Source organism: Sesamum indicum, linkage group LG2 (genome assembly GCF_026168435.1).
Source record: "Sesamum indicum cultivar Baizhima isolate 11 linkage group LG2, ASM2616843v1, whole genome shotgun sequence".
NCBI lineage: Eukaryota > Viridiplantae > Streptophyta > Magnoliopsida > Lamiales > Pedaliaceae > Sesamum > Sesamum indicum.
Genome location: NC_142658.1, coordinates 6,512,624 through 6,525,094, shown reverse-complemented (window position 1 = coordinate 6,525,094; position 12,471 = coordinate 6,512,624).

Sequence of the window (12,471 nt, the reverse complement as noted above, 5' to 3'; positions counted from 1 at the left end):
CAAGCATTTGTGTTGTAAATTTGCTAAACGTAATAATAACTACAAGTTAGTATAAAAGGGAAATAAACTTGTTTTAATAAAACCGTGCAAAACAGCTAAATTTTGACAATTCTCAGAATTCGACGAAACTTGACTCAAACATAGGTCTAGACCCAAGAGTTTGTGTGTTAAATTTTCTAAGCGTAATAATAACTACAAGTTAGTATAAAAGGGAAACAAACTTGTTTTAATAAAACCGTGCAAAATAGCTAAATTTTGAACGTTCTCAAAATTCGACGAAACTTGACCCAAACGTTGGTCTAGACCCAAGCATTTGTGTAGTAAATTTGCTAAGCGTAATAATAATTACAAGTTAGTTTAAAAGGGAAACAAACTTTGTTTAGTAAAACCGTGCAAAACAGCTAAATTTCGAACGTTTTCAGAACCCAAATGTTGGTCTAGACCTAAGCATTTGTGTTGTAAATTTGCTAAGCGTAATAATAACTACAAGTTAGTATAAAAGGGAAACAAAACTTATTTTAATGAAACCGTGCAAAACAGCAAAATTTTGAGCATTCTCAGAATTCGACGAAACTTGACCCAAACATATGTCTACACCCAAGAGTTTGTGTGCTAAATTTTCTAATCGTAATAATAACTACAAGTTAGTATAAAAGGGAAACAAACTTGTTTTAATAAAACCGTGCGAAACAGCTAACTTTTTAACGTCTCATAATTCAACGAAACTTGACCCAATTGCAGGTCCAGACCCATCCATTTGTGTTGTAAATTTGCTAAGGGTAATACTAACTACAAGTTAGTATAAAAGCGAAACAAACTTGCTTTAATAAAATCGTGGAAAACAGCTAAATTTTGAACGCTTTCAGAATTCGACGAAACTTGACCCAAACATTGGTCTAGACCCAAGCATTTGTGTTGTAAATTAGCTAAGCGTACTAATAACTACAAGTTAGCATAAAAGGAAAACAAACTTTCTTTAATAAAACCGTATAAAACAGCTAACTTTCGAACGTTCTCAGAATTCGAGAAACTTGACCCAATCGCAGGTCTCGAACCATCCATTTGTGTTGTAAATATGCTAAGCGTAATAATAACTACACGTTAGTATAAAAGGCAAACAAACTTGCTTTAATAAAACCGTGCAAAATAGATAAATTTTGAACGTTCTCAAAATTCGACGAAACTTGACCCAAACGTTGGTCTAGACCCAAGCATATGTGTAGTAAATTTGCTAAGCGTAATAATAATTACAAGTTAGTTTAAAAGGGAAACAAACTTTGTTCAATAAAACCGTGCAAAACAGCTAAATTTCGAACGTTTTCAGAATTCGATGAAACTTGACCCAAACGTTTGTCTAGACCCAAGCATTTGTGTTGTAAATTTGCTAAACGTAATAATAACTACAAGTTAGTATAAAAGGGAAATAAACTTGTTTTAATAAAACCGTGCAAAACAGCTAAATTTTGACAATTCTCAGAATTCGACGAAACTTGACTCAAACATAGGTCTAGACCCAAGAGTTTGTGTGTTAAATTTTCTAAGCGTAATAATAACTACAAGTTAGTATAAAAGGGAAACAAACTTGTTTTAATAAAACCGTGCAAAACAGCTAACTTTTACCGTTCTCATAATTCAACGAAACTTGACCCAATTGCAGGTCCAGACCCATCCATTTATGTTGTAAATTTGCTAAGGGTAATACTAATTACAAGTTAGTATAAAAGCGAAACAAACTTGCTTTAATAAAATCGTGCAAAATAGTTAAATTTTGAACGTTTTCAGAATTCGACGAAACTTGACCCAAACATTGGTCTAGACCCAAGCATTTCTGTTGTAAATTTGCTAAGCGTAATAATAACTACAAGTTAGCATAAAAGGGAAAGAAACTTGCTTTAATAAAACCGTGCAAAACAACTAAATTTTGAACGTACTCAGAATTCGACGAACCTGTCCCAAACGTTGGTCTAGACCCAAGCATTAGTGTGGTAAATTTTCAAAGCGTAATAATAACTACAAGTTAGTATAAAAGGGAAACAAACTTGCTTTAATAAAACCGTGCAAAATAGCTAAATTTTGAACGGTTTCACAATTCGACAAAACTAGACCCATACGTTGGTCTAGACCCAAGCATTTGTGTAGTAAATTTGCTAAGCGTAATAATAACTACAAGTTAGCATAAAAGGGAAACAAACTTGCTTTAATAAAACCGTGCAAAACAGCTAAATTTTGAACGTTCTCAGAATTCGACGAAACCAGTCCCCAAACGTTGGTGTAGTCCCAAGCATTAGTATGGTAAATTTTCTAAACGTAAAAATAACTACAAGTTAGTATAAAAGGGAAACAAACTTGTTTTAATAAACCGTGCAAAACAGCTAAATTTTGAGCATTCTCATAATTGGACGAAACTTGACCCAAACGTAGGTCTAGACCCAAGAGTTTGTGTGTTAAATTTTCTAAGCATAGTAATAACTACAAGTTAGTATAAAAGGGAAACAAACTTGTTTTAATAAAACCGTGCAAAACAGCTAACTTTTGAACGTTATCAGAATTCAACAAAAGTTGACCCAATCGTTGGTCTAGACCCATCCATTTGTTTTGTAAATTTGCTAAGCGTAATAATAACTACAAGTTAGTATAAAAGGGAAACAAACTTGCTTTAATAAAATCGTGCAAAACAGCTAACTTTTGAACATTCTCAGAATTCAACGAAACTTGACCCAATCGCAGGTCCAGACCCATCCATTTGTCTCGTAAATTTGCTATGCGTAATAATAACTACAAGTTAGTATAAAAGCGAAACAAACTTGCTTTAATAAAATCGTGCAAAACAGCTAAATTATGAACGTTTTCAGAATTTAACGACACTTGACCCAAACGTTGGTCTAGACCCAAGCATTTGTGTTGTAAATTTGCTAAGCGTACTAATAACTACAAGTTAGCATAAATGGAAAACAAACTTTCTTTAATAAAATCGTATAAAACAGCTAACTTTCGAACGTTCTCAGAGTTCGAGAAACTTGACCCAATCGCAGGTCCAGACCCATCCATTTGTGTTGTAAATATGCTAAGCGTAATAATAACTACAAGTTAGTATAAAAGGGAAACAAACTTGCTTTAATAAAACCGTGCAAAATAGCTAAATTTTGAACGTTCTCAAAATTCGACGAAACTTGACCCAAACGTTGGTCTAGACCCAAGCATTTGTGTAGTAAATTTGCTAAGCGTAATAATAATTACAAGTTAGTTTAAAAGGGAAACAAACTTTGTTTAATAAAACCGTGCAAAACAGCTAAATTTCAAACGTTTTCAGAGCCCAAATGTTGGTCTAGACCTAAGCATTTGTGTTGTAAATTTGCTAAGCGTAATAATAACTACAAGTTAGTATAAAAGGGAAACAAAACTTATTTTAATGAAACCGTGCAAAACAGCAAAATTTTGAGCATTCTCAGAATTCGACGAAACTTGACCCAAACATATGTCTACACCCAAGAGTTTGTGTGCTAAATTTTCTAAGCGTAATAATAACTACAAGTTAGTATAAAAGGGAAACAAACTTGTTTTAATAAAACCGTGCGAAACAGCTAACTTTTTAACGTTCTCATAATTCAACGAAACTTGACCCAATTGCAGGTCCAGACCCATCCATTTGTGTTGTAAATTTGCTAAGGGTAATACTAACTACAAGTTAGTATAAAAGCGAAACAAACTTGCTTTAATAAAATCGTGGAAAACAGCTAAATTTTGAACGTTTTCAGAATTCGACGAAACTTGACCCAAACATTGGTCTAGACCCAAGCATTTGTGTTGTAAATTAACTAAGCGTACTAATAACTACAAGTTAGCATAAAAGGAAAACAAACTTTCTTTAATAAAACCGTATAAAACAGCTAACTTTCGAACGTTCTCAGAATTCGAGAAACTTGACCCAATCGCAGGTCTCGAACCATCCATTTGTGTTGTAAATATGCTAAGCGTAATAATAACTACAAGTTAGTATAAAAGGCAAAAAAACTTGCTTTAATAAAACCGTGCAAAATAGATAAATTTTGAACGTTCTCAAAATTCGACGAAACTTGACCCAAACGTTGGTCTAGACCCAAGCATTTGTGTAGTAAATTTGCTAAGCGTAATAATAATTACAAGTTAGTTTAAAAGGGAAACAAACTTTGTTCAATAAAACCGTGCAAAACAGCTAAATTTCGAACGTTTTCAGAATTCGATGAAACTTGACCCAAACGTTTGTCTAGACCCAAGCATTTGTGTTGTAAATTTGCTAAACGTAATAATAACTACAAGTTAGTATAAAAGGGAAATAAACTTGTTTTAATAAAACCGTGCAAAACAGCTAAATTTTGACAATTCTCAGAATTCGACGAAACTTGACTCAAACATAGGTCTAGACCCAAGAGTTTGTGTGTTAAATTTTCTAAGCGTAATAATAACTACAAGTTAGTATAAAAGGGAAACAAACTTGTTTTAATAAAACCGTGCAAAACAGCTAACTTTTACCGTTCTCATAATTCAACGAAACTTGACCCAATTGCAGGTCCAGACCCATCCATTTATGTTGTAAATTTGCTAAGGGTAATACTAATTACAAGTTAGTATAAAAGCGAAACAAACTTGCTTTAATAAAATCGTGCAAAATAGTTAAATTTTGAACGTTTTCAGAATTCGACGAAACTTGACCCAAACATTGGTCTAGACCCAAGCATTTCTGTTGTAAATTTGCTAAGCGTAATAATAACTACAAGTTAGCATAAAAGGGAAAGAAACTTGCTTTAATAAAACCGTGCAAAACAACTAAATTTTGAACGTACTCAGAATTCGACGAACCTGTCCCAAACGTTGGTCTAGACCCAAGCATTAGTGTGGTAAATTTTCAAAGCGTAATAATAACTACAAGTTAGTATAAAAGGGAAACAAACTTGCTTTAATAAAACCGTGCAAAATAGCTAAATTTTGAACGGTTTCACAATTCGACGAAACTAGACCCATACGTTGGTCTACACCCAAGCATTTGTGTAGTAAATTTGCTAAGCGTAATAATAACTACAAGTTAGCATAAAAGGGAAACAAACTTGCTTTAATAAAACCGTGCAAAACAGCTAAATTTTGAACGTTCTCAGAATTCGACGAAACCAGTCCCCAAACGTTGGTCTAGTCCCAAGCATTAGTATGGTAAATTTTCTAAACGTAAAAATAACTACAAGTTAGTATAAAAGGGAAACAAACTTGTTTTAATAAACCGTGCAAAACAACTAAATTTTGAGCATTCTCATAATTGGACGAAACTTGACCCAAACGTAGGTCTAGACCCAAGAGTTTGTGTGTTAAATTTTCTAAGCATAGTAATAACTACAAGTTAGTATAAAAGGGAAACAAACTTGTTTTAATAAAACCGTGCAAAACAGCTAACTTTTGAACGTTCTCAGAATTCAACAAAAGTTGACCCAATCGTTGGTCTAGACCCATCCATTTGTTTTGTAAATTTGCTAAGCGTAATAATAACTACAAGTTAGTATAAAAGGGAAACAAACTTGCTTTAATAAAATCGTGCAAAACAGCTAACTTTTGAACATTCTCAGAATTCAACGAAACTTGACCCAATCGCAGGTCCAGACCCATCCATTTGTCTCGTAAATTTGCTATGCGTAATAATAACTACAAGTTAGTATAAAAGCGAAACAAACTTGCTTTAATAAAATCGTGCAAAACAGCTAAATTATGAACGTTTTCAGAATTTAACGACACTTGACCCAAACGTTGGTCTAGACCCAAGCATTTGTGTTGTAAATTTGCTAAGCGTACTAATAACTACAAGTTAGCATAAATGGAAAACAAACTTTCTTTAATAAAATCGTATAAAACAACTAACTTTCGAACGTTCTCAGAGTTCGAGAAACTTGACCCAATCGCAGGTCCAGACCCATCCATTTGTGTTGTAAATATGCTAAGCGTAATAATAACTACAAGTTAGTATAAAAGGGAAACAAACTTGCTTTAATAAAACCGTGCAAAATAGCTAAATTTTGAACGTTCTCAAAATTCGACGAAACTTGACCCAAACGTTGGTCTAGACCCAAGCATTTGTGTAGTAAATTTGCTAAGCGTAATAATAATTACAAGTTAGTTTAAAAGGGAAACAAACTTTGTTTAATAAAACCGTGCAAAACAGCTAAATTTCAAACGTTTTCAGAGCCCAAATGTTGGTCTAGACCTAAGCATTTGTGTTGTAAATTTGCTAAGCGTAATAATAACTACAAGTTAGTATAAAAGGGAAACAAAACTTATTTTAATGAAACCGTGCAAAACAGCAAAATTTTGAGCATTCTCAGAATTCGACGAAACTTGACCCAAACATATGTCTACACCCAAGAGTTTGTGTGCTAAATTTTCTAAGCGTAATAATAACTACAAGTTAGTATAAAAGGGAAACAAACTTGTTTTAATAAAACCGTGCGAAACAGCTAACTTTTTAACGTTCTCGTAATTCAACGAAACTTGACCCAATTGCAGGTCCAGACCCATCCATTTGTGTTGTAAATTTGCTAAGGGTAATACTAACTACAAGTTAGTATAAAAGCGAAACAAACTTGCTTTAATAAAATCGTGGAAAACAGCTAAATTTTGAACGTTTTCAGAATTCGACGAAACTTGACCCAAACATTGGTCTAGACCCAAGCATTTGTGTTGTAAATTAGCTAAGCGTACTAATAACTACAAGTTAGCATAAAAGGAAAACAAACTTTCTTTAATAAAACCGTATAAAACAGCTAACTTTCGAACGTTCTCAGAATTCGAGAAACTTGACCCAATCGCAGGTCTCGAACCATCCATTTGTGTTGTAAATATGCTAAGCGTAATAATAACTACAAGTTAGTATAAAAGGCAAACAAACTTGCTTTAATAAAACCGTGCAAAATAGATAAATTTTGAACGTTCTCAAAATTCGACGAAACTTGACCCAAACGTTGGTCTAGACCCAAGAATTTGTGTAGTAAATTTGCTAAGCGTAATAATAATTACAAGTTAGTTTAAAAGGGAAACAAACTTTGTTCAATAAAACCGTGCAAAACAGCTAAATTTCGAACGTTTTCAGAATTCGATGAAACTTGACCCAAACGTTTGTCTAGACCCAAGCATTTGTGTTGTAAATTTGCTAAACGTAATAATAACTACAAGTTAGTATAAAAGGGAAATAAACTTGTTTTAATAAAACCGTGCAAAACAGCTAAATTTTGACAATTCTCAGAATTCGACGAAACTTGACTCAAACATAGGTCTAGACCCAAGAGTTTGTGTGTTAAATTTTCTAAGCGTAATAATAACTATAAGTTAGTATAAAAGGGAAACAAACTTGTTTTAATAAAACCGTGCAAAACAGCTAACTTTTACCGTTCTCATAATTCAACGAAACTTGACCCAATTGCAGGTCCAGACCCATCCATTTATGTTGTAAATTTGCTAAGGGTAATACTAATTACAAGTTAGTATAAAAGCGAAACAAACTTGCTTTAATAAAATCGTGCAAAATAGTTAAATTTTGAACGTTTTCAGAATTCGACGAAACTTGACCCAAACATTGGTCTAGACCCAAGCATTTCTGTTGTAAATTTGCTAAGCGTAATAATAACTACAAGTTAGCATAAAAGGGAAACAAACTTGATTTAATAAAACCGTGCAAAACAACTAAATTTTGAACGTACTCAGAATTCGACGAACCTGTCCTAAACGTTGGTCTAGACCCAAGCATTAGTGTGGTAAATTTTCAAAGCGTAATAATAACTACAAGTTAGTATAAAAGGGAAACAAACTTGCTTTAATAAAACCGTATAAAACAGCTAACTTTCGAACGTTCTCAGAATTCGAGAAACTTGACCCAATCGCAGGTCTAGACCCATCCATTTGTGTAGTAAATTTGCTAAGCGTAATAATAACTACAAGTTAGCATAAAAGGGAAACAAACTTGCTTTAATAAAACCATGCAAAACAGCTAAATTTTGAACGTTCTCAAAATTCGACGAAACCAGTCCCCAAACGTTGGTCTAGTCCCAAGCATTAGTATGGTAAATTTTCTAAACGTAAAAATAACTACAAGTTAGTATAAAAGGGAAACAAACTTGTTTTAATAAACCGTGCAAAACAGCTAAATTTTGAGCATTCTCATAATTGGACGAAACTTGACCCAAACGTAGGTCTAGACCCAAGAGTTTGTGTGTTAAATTTTCTAAGCATAGTAATAACTACAAGTTAGTATAAAAGGGAAACAAACTTGTTTTAATAAAACCGTGCAAAACAGCTAACTTTTGAACGTTCTCAGAATTCAACAAAAGTTGACCCAATCGTTGGTCTAGACCCATCCATTTGTTTTGTAAATTTGCTAAACGAAATAATAACTACAAGTTAGTATAAAAGGGAAACAAACTTGCTTTAATAAAACCGTGCAAAACAGCTAACTTTTGAACATTCTCAGAATTCAACGAAACTTGACCCAATCGCAGGTCCAGACCCATCCATTTGTCTCGTAAATTTGCTAAGCGTAATAATAACTACAAATTAGTATCAAAGCGAAACAAACTTGCTTTAATAAAATCGTGCAAAACAGCTAAATTTTGAACGTTTTTAGAATTTGACGAAACTTGACCCAAACGTTGGTCTAGACCCAAGCATTTGTGTTGTAAATTTGCTAAGCGTACTAATAACTACAAGTTAGCATAAAAGGAAAACAAACTTTCTTTAATAAAACCGTATAAAACAGCTAACTTTCGAACGTTCTCAGAATTTGAGAAACTTGACCCAATCGCAGGTCCAGACCCATCCATTTGTGTTGTAAATATGCTAGGCGTAATAATAACTACAAGTTAGTATAAAAGGGAAACAAACTTGCTTTAATAAAACCGTGCAAAATAGCTAAATTTTGAACGTTCTCAAAATTCGACGAAACTTGACCCAAACGTTGGTCTAGACCCAAGCATTTGTGTAGTAAATTTGCTAAACGTAATAATAACTACAAGTTAGTTTAAAAGGGAAACAAACTTTGTTTAATAAAACCGTGCAAAACAGCTAAATTACGAACGTTTTCAGAATTCGACGAAACTTGACCCAAACGTTGGTCTAGACCCAAGCATTTGTGTAGTAAATTTGCTAAGCGTAATAATAATTACAAGTTAGTATAAAAGGGAAACAAACTTGCTTTAATAAAACCGTGCAAAACAGCTAACTTTTGAACATTCTCAGAATTCAACGAAACTTGACCCAATCGCAGGTCCAGACACATCCATTTGTCTCGTAAATTTGCTAAGCGTAATAATAACTACAAGTTAGTATCAAAGCGAAACAAACTTGCTTTAATAAAATCGTGCAAAACAGCTAAATTTTGAACGTTTTTAGAATTTGACGAAACTTGACCCAAACGTTGGTCTAGACCCAAGCATTTGTGTTGTAAATTTGCTAAGCGTACTAATAACTACAAGTTAGCATAAAAGGAAAACAAACTTTCTTTAATAAAACCGTATAAAACAGCTAACTTTCGAACGTTCTCAGAATTCGAGAAACTTGACCCAATCGCAGGTCCAGACCCATCCATTTGTGTTGTAAATATGCTAGGCGTAATAATAACTACAAGTTAGTATAAAAGGGAAACAAACTTGCTTTAATAAAACCGTGCAAAATAGCTAAATTTTGAACGTTCTCAAAATTCGACGAAACTTGACCCAAACGTTGGTCTAGACCCAAGCATTTGTGTAGTAAATTTGCTAAGCGTAATAATAATTACAAGTTAGTTTAAAAGGGAAACAAACTTTGTTTAATAAAACCGTGCAAAACAGCTAAATTTCGAACGTTTTCAGAATTCGATGAAACTTGAACCAAATGTTGGTCTAAACCCAAGCATTTGTGTTGTAAATTTGCTAAGCGTAATAATAACTACAAGTTAGTATAAAAGGGAAACAAAACTTATTTTAATGAAACCGTGCAAAATAGCTAAATTTTGAGCATTCTCCGAATTCGACGAAACTTGACCCAAACATATGTCTACACCCAAGAGTTTGTGTGCTAAATTTTCTAAGCGTAATAATAACTACAAGTTAGTATAAAAGGGAAACAAACTTGTTTTAATAAAACCGTGCGAAACAGCTAACTTTTTAACGTTCTCATAATTCAACGAAACTTGACCCAATTGCAGGTCAAGACCCATCCATTTGTGTTGTAAATTTGCTAAGGGTAATACTAATTACAAGTTAGTATAAAAGCGAAACAAACTTGCTTTAATAAAATCGTGGAAAACAACTAAATTTTGAACGTTTTCAGAATTCAACGAAACTTGACCCAAACATTGGTCTAGGCCCAAGCATTTGTGTTGTAAATTTGCTAAGCGTACTAATAACTACAAGTTAGCATAAAAGGAAAACAAACTTTCTTTAATAAAACCATATAAAACAGCTAACTTTCGAACGTTCTCAGAATTCGAGAAACTTGACTCAATCGCAGGTCTAGACCCATCCATTTGTGTTGTAAATATGCTAAGCGTAATAATAACTACAAGTTAGTATAAAAGGCAAACAAACTTGCTTTAATAAAACCGTGCAAAATAGATAAATTTTGAACGTTCTCAAAATTCGACGAAACTTGACCCAAATGTTGGTCTAGACCCAAGCATTTGTGTAGTAAATTTGCTAAGCGTAATAATAATTACAAGTTAGTTTAAAAGGGAAACAAACCTTGTTAAATAAAACCGTGCAAAACAGCTAAATTTCGAACGTTTTCAGAATTCGATGAAACTTGACCCAAAACGTTTGTCTAGACCCAAGCATTTGTGTTGTAAATTTGCTAAACCTAATAATAACTACAAGTTAGTATAAAAGGGAAACAAACTTGTTTTAATAAAACCGTGCAAAACAGCTAAATTTTGACAATTCTCAGAATTCGACGAAACTTGACTCAAACATAGGTCTAGACCCAAGAGTTTGTGTGTTAAATTTTCTAAGTGTAATAATAACTACAAGTTAGTATAAAAGGGAAACAAACTTGTTTTAATAAAACCGTGCAAAACAGCTAACTTTTACCGTTCTCATAATTCAACGAAATTTGACCCAATTGCAGGTCCAGACCCATCCATTTATGTTGTAAATTTGCTAAGGGTAATACTAATTACAAGTTAGTATAAAAGCGAAACAAACTTGCTTTAATAAAATCGTGCAAAATAGTTAAATTTTGAACGTTTTCAGAATTCGACGAAACTTGACCCAAACATTTGTCTAGACCCAAGCATTTCTGTTGTAAATTTGCTAAGCGTAATAATAACTACAAGTTAGCATAAAAGGGAAACAAAACTTATTTTAATAAAACCGTGCAAAACAACTAAATTTTGAACGTACTCAGAATTCGACGAACCTGTCCCAAACGTTGGTCTAGACCCAAGCATTAGTGTGGTAAATTTTCAAAGCGTAATAATAACTACAAGTTAGTATAAAAGAGAAACAAACTTGCTTTAATAAAACCGTGCAAAACCGCTATATTTTGAACGGTTTCACAATTCGACGAAACTTGACCCATACGTTGGTCTAGACCCAAGCATTTGTGTAGTAAATTTGCTAAGCGTAATAATAACTACAAGTTAGCATAAAAGGGAAACAAACTTGCTTTAATAAAACCTTGCAAAACAGCTAAATTTTGAACGTTCTCAGAATTCCACGAAACCAGTCCCCAAACGTTGGTCTAGTCCCAAGCATTAGTATGGTAAATTTTCTAAACGTAAAAATAACTACAAGTTAGTATAAAAGGGAAACAAACTTGTTTTAATAAACCGTGCAAAACAGCTAAATTTTGAGCATTCTCATAATTGGACGAAATTGACCCAAACGTAGGTCTAGACCCAAGAGTTTGTGTGTTAAATTTTCTAAGCATTGTAATAACTACAAGTTAGTATAAAAGGGAAATAAACTTGTTTTAATAAAACCGTGCAAAACAGCTAACTTTTGAACGTTATCAGAATTCAACAAAAGTTGACCCAATCGTTGGTCTAGACCCATCCATTTGTGTTGTAAATTTGCTAAGCGTAATAATAACTACAAGTTAGTATAAAAGGGAAATAAACATGTTTTAATAAAACCGTGCAAAACAGCTAACTTTTGAACGTTCTCAGAATTCAACAAAAGTTGACCCAATCGTTGGTCTAGACCCATCCATTTGTGTTGTAAATTTGCTAAGCGTAATAATAACTACAAGTTAGTATAAAAGGGAAACAAACTTGCTTTAATAAAACCGTGCAAAACAGCTAACTTTTAAACATTCTCAGAATTCAACGAAACTTGACCCAATCGCAGGTCCAGACCCATCCATTTGTCTCGTAAATTTGCTAAGCGTAATAATAACTACAAGTTAGTATAAAAGCGAAACAAACTTGCTTTAATAAAATCGTGCAAAACAGCTAAATTTTGAACGTTTTCAAAATTTGACGAAACTTGACCC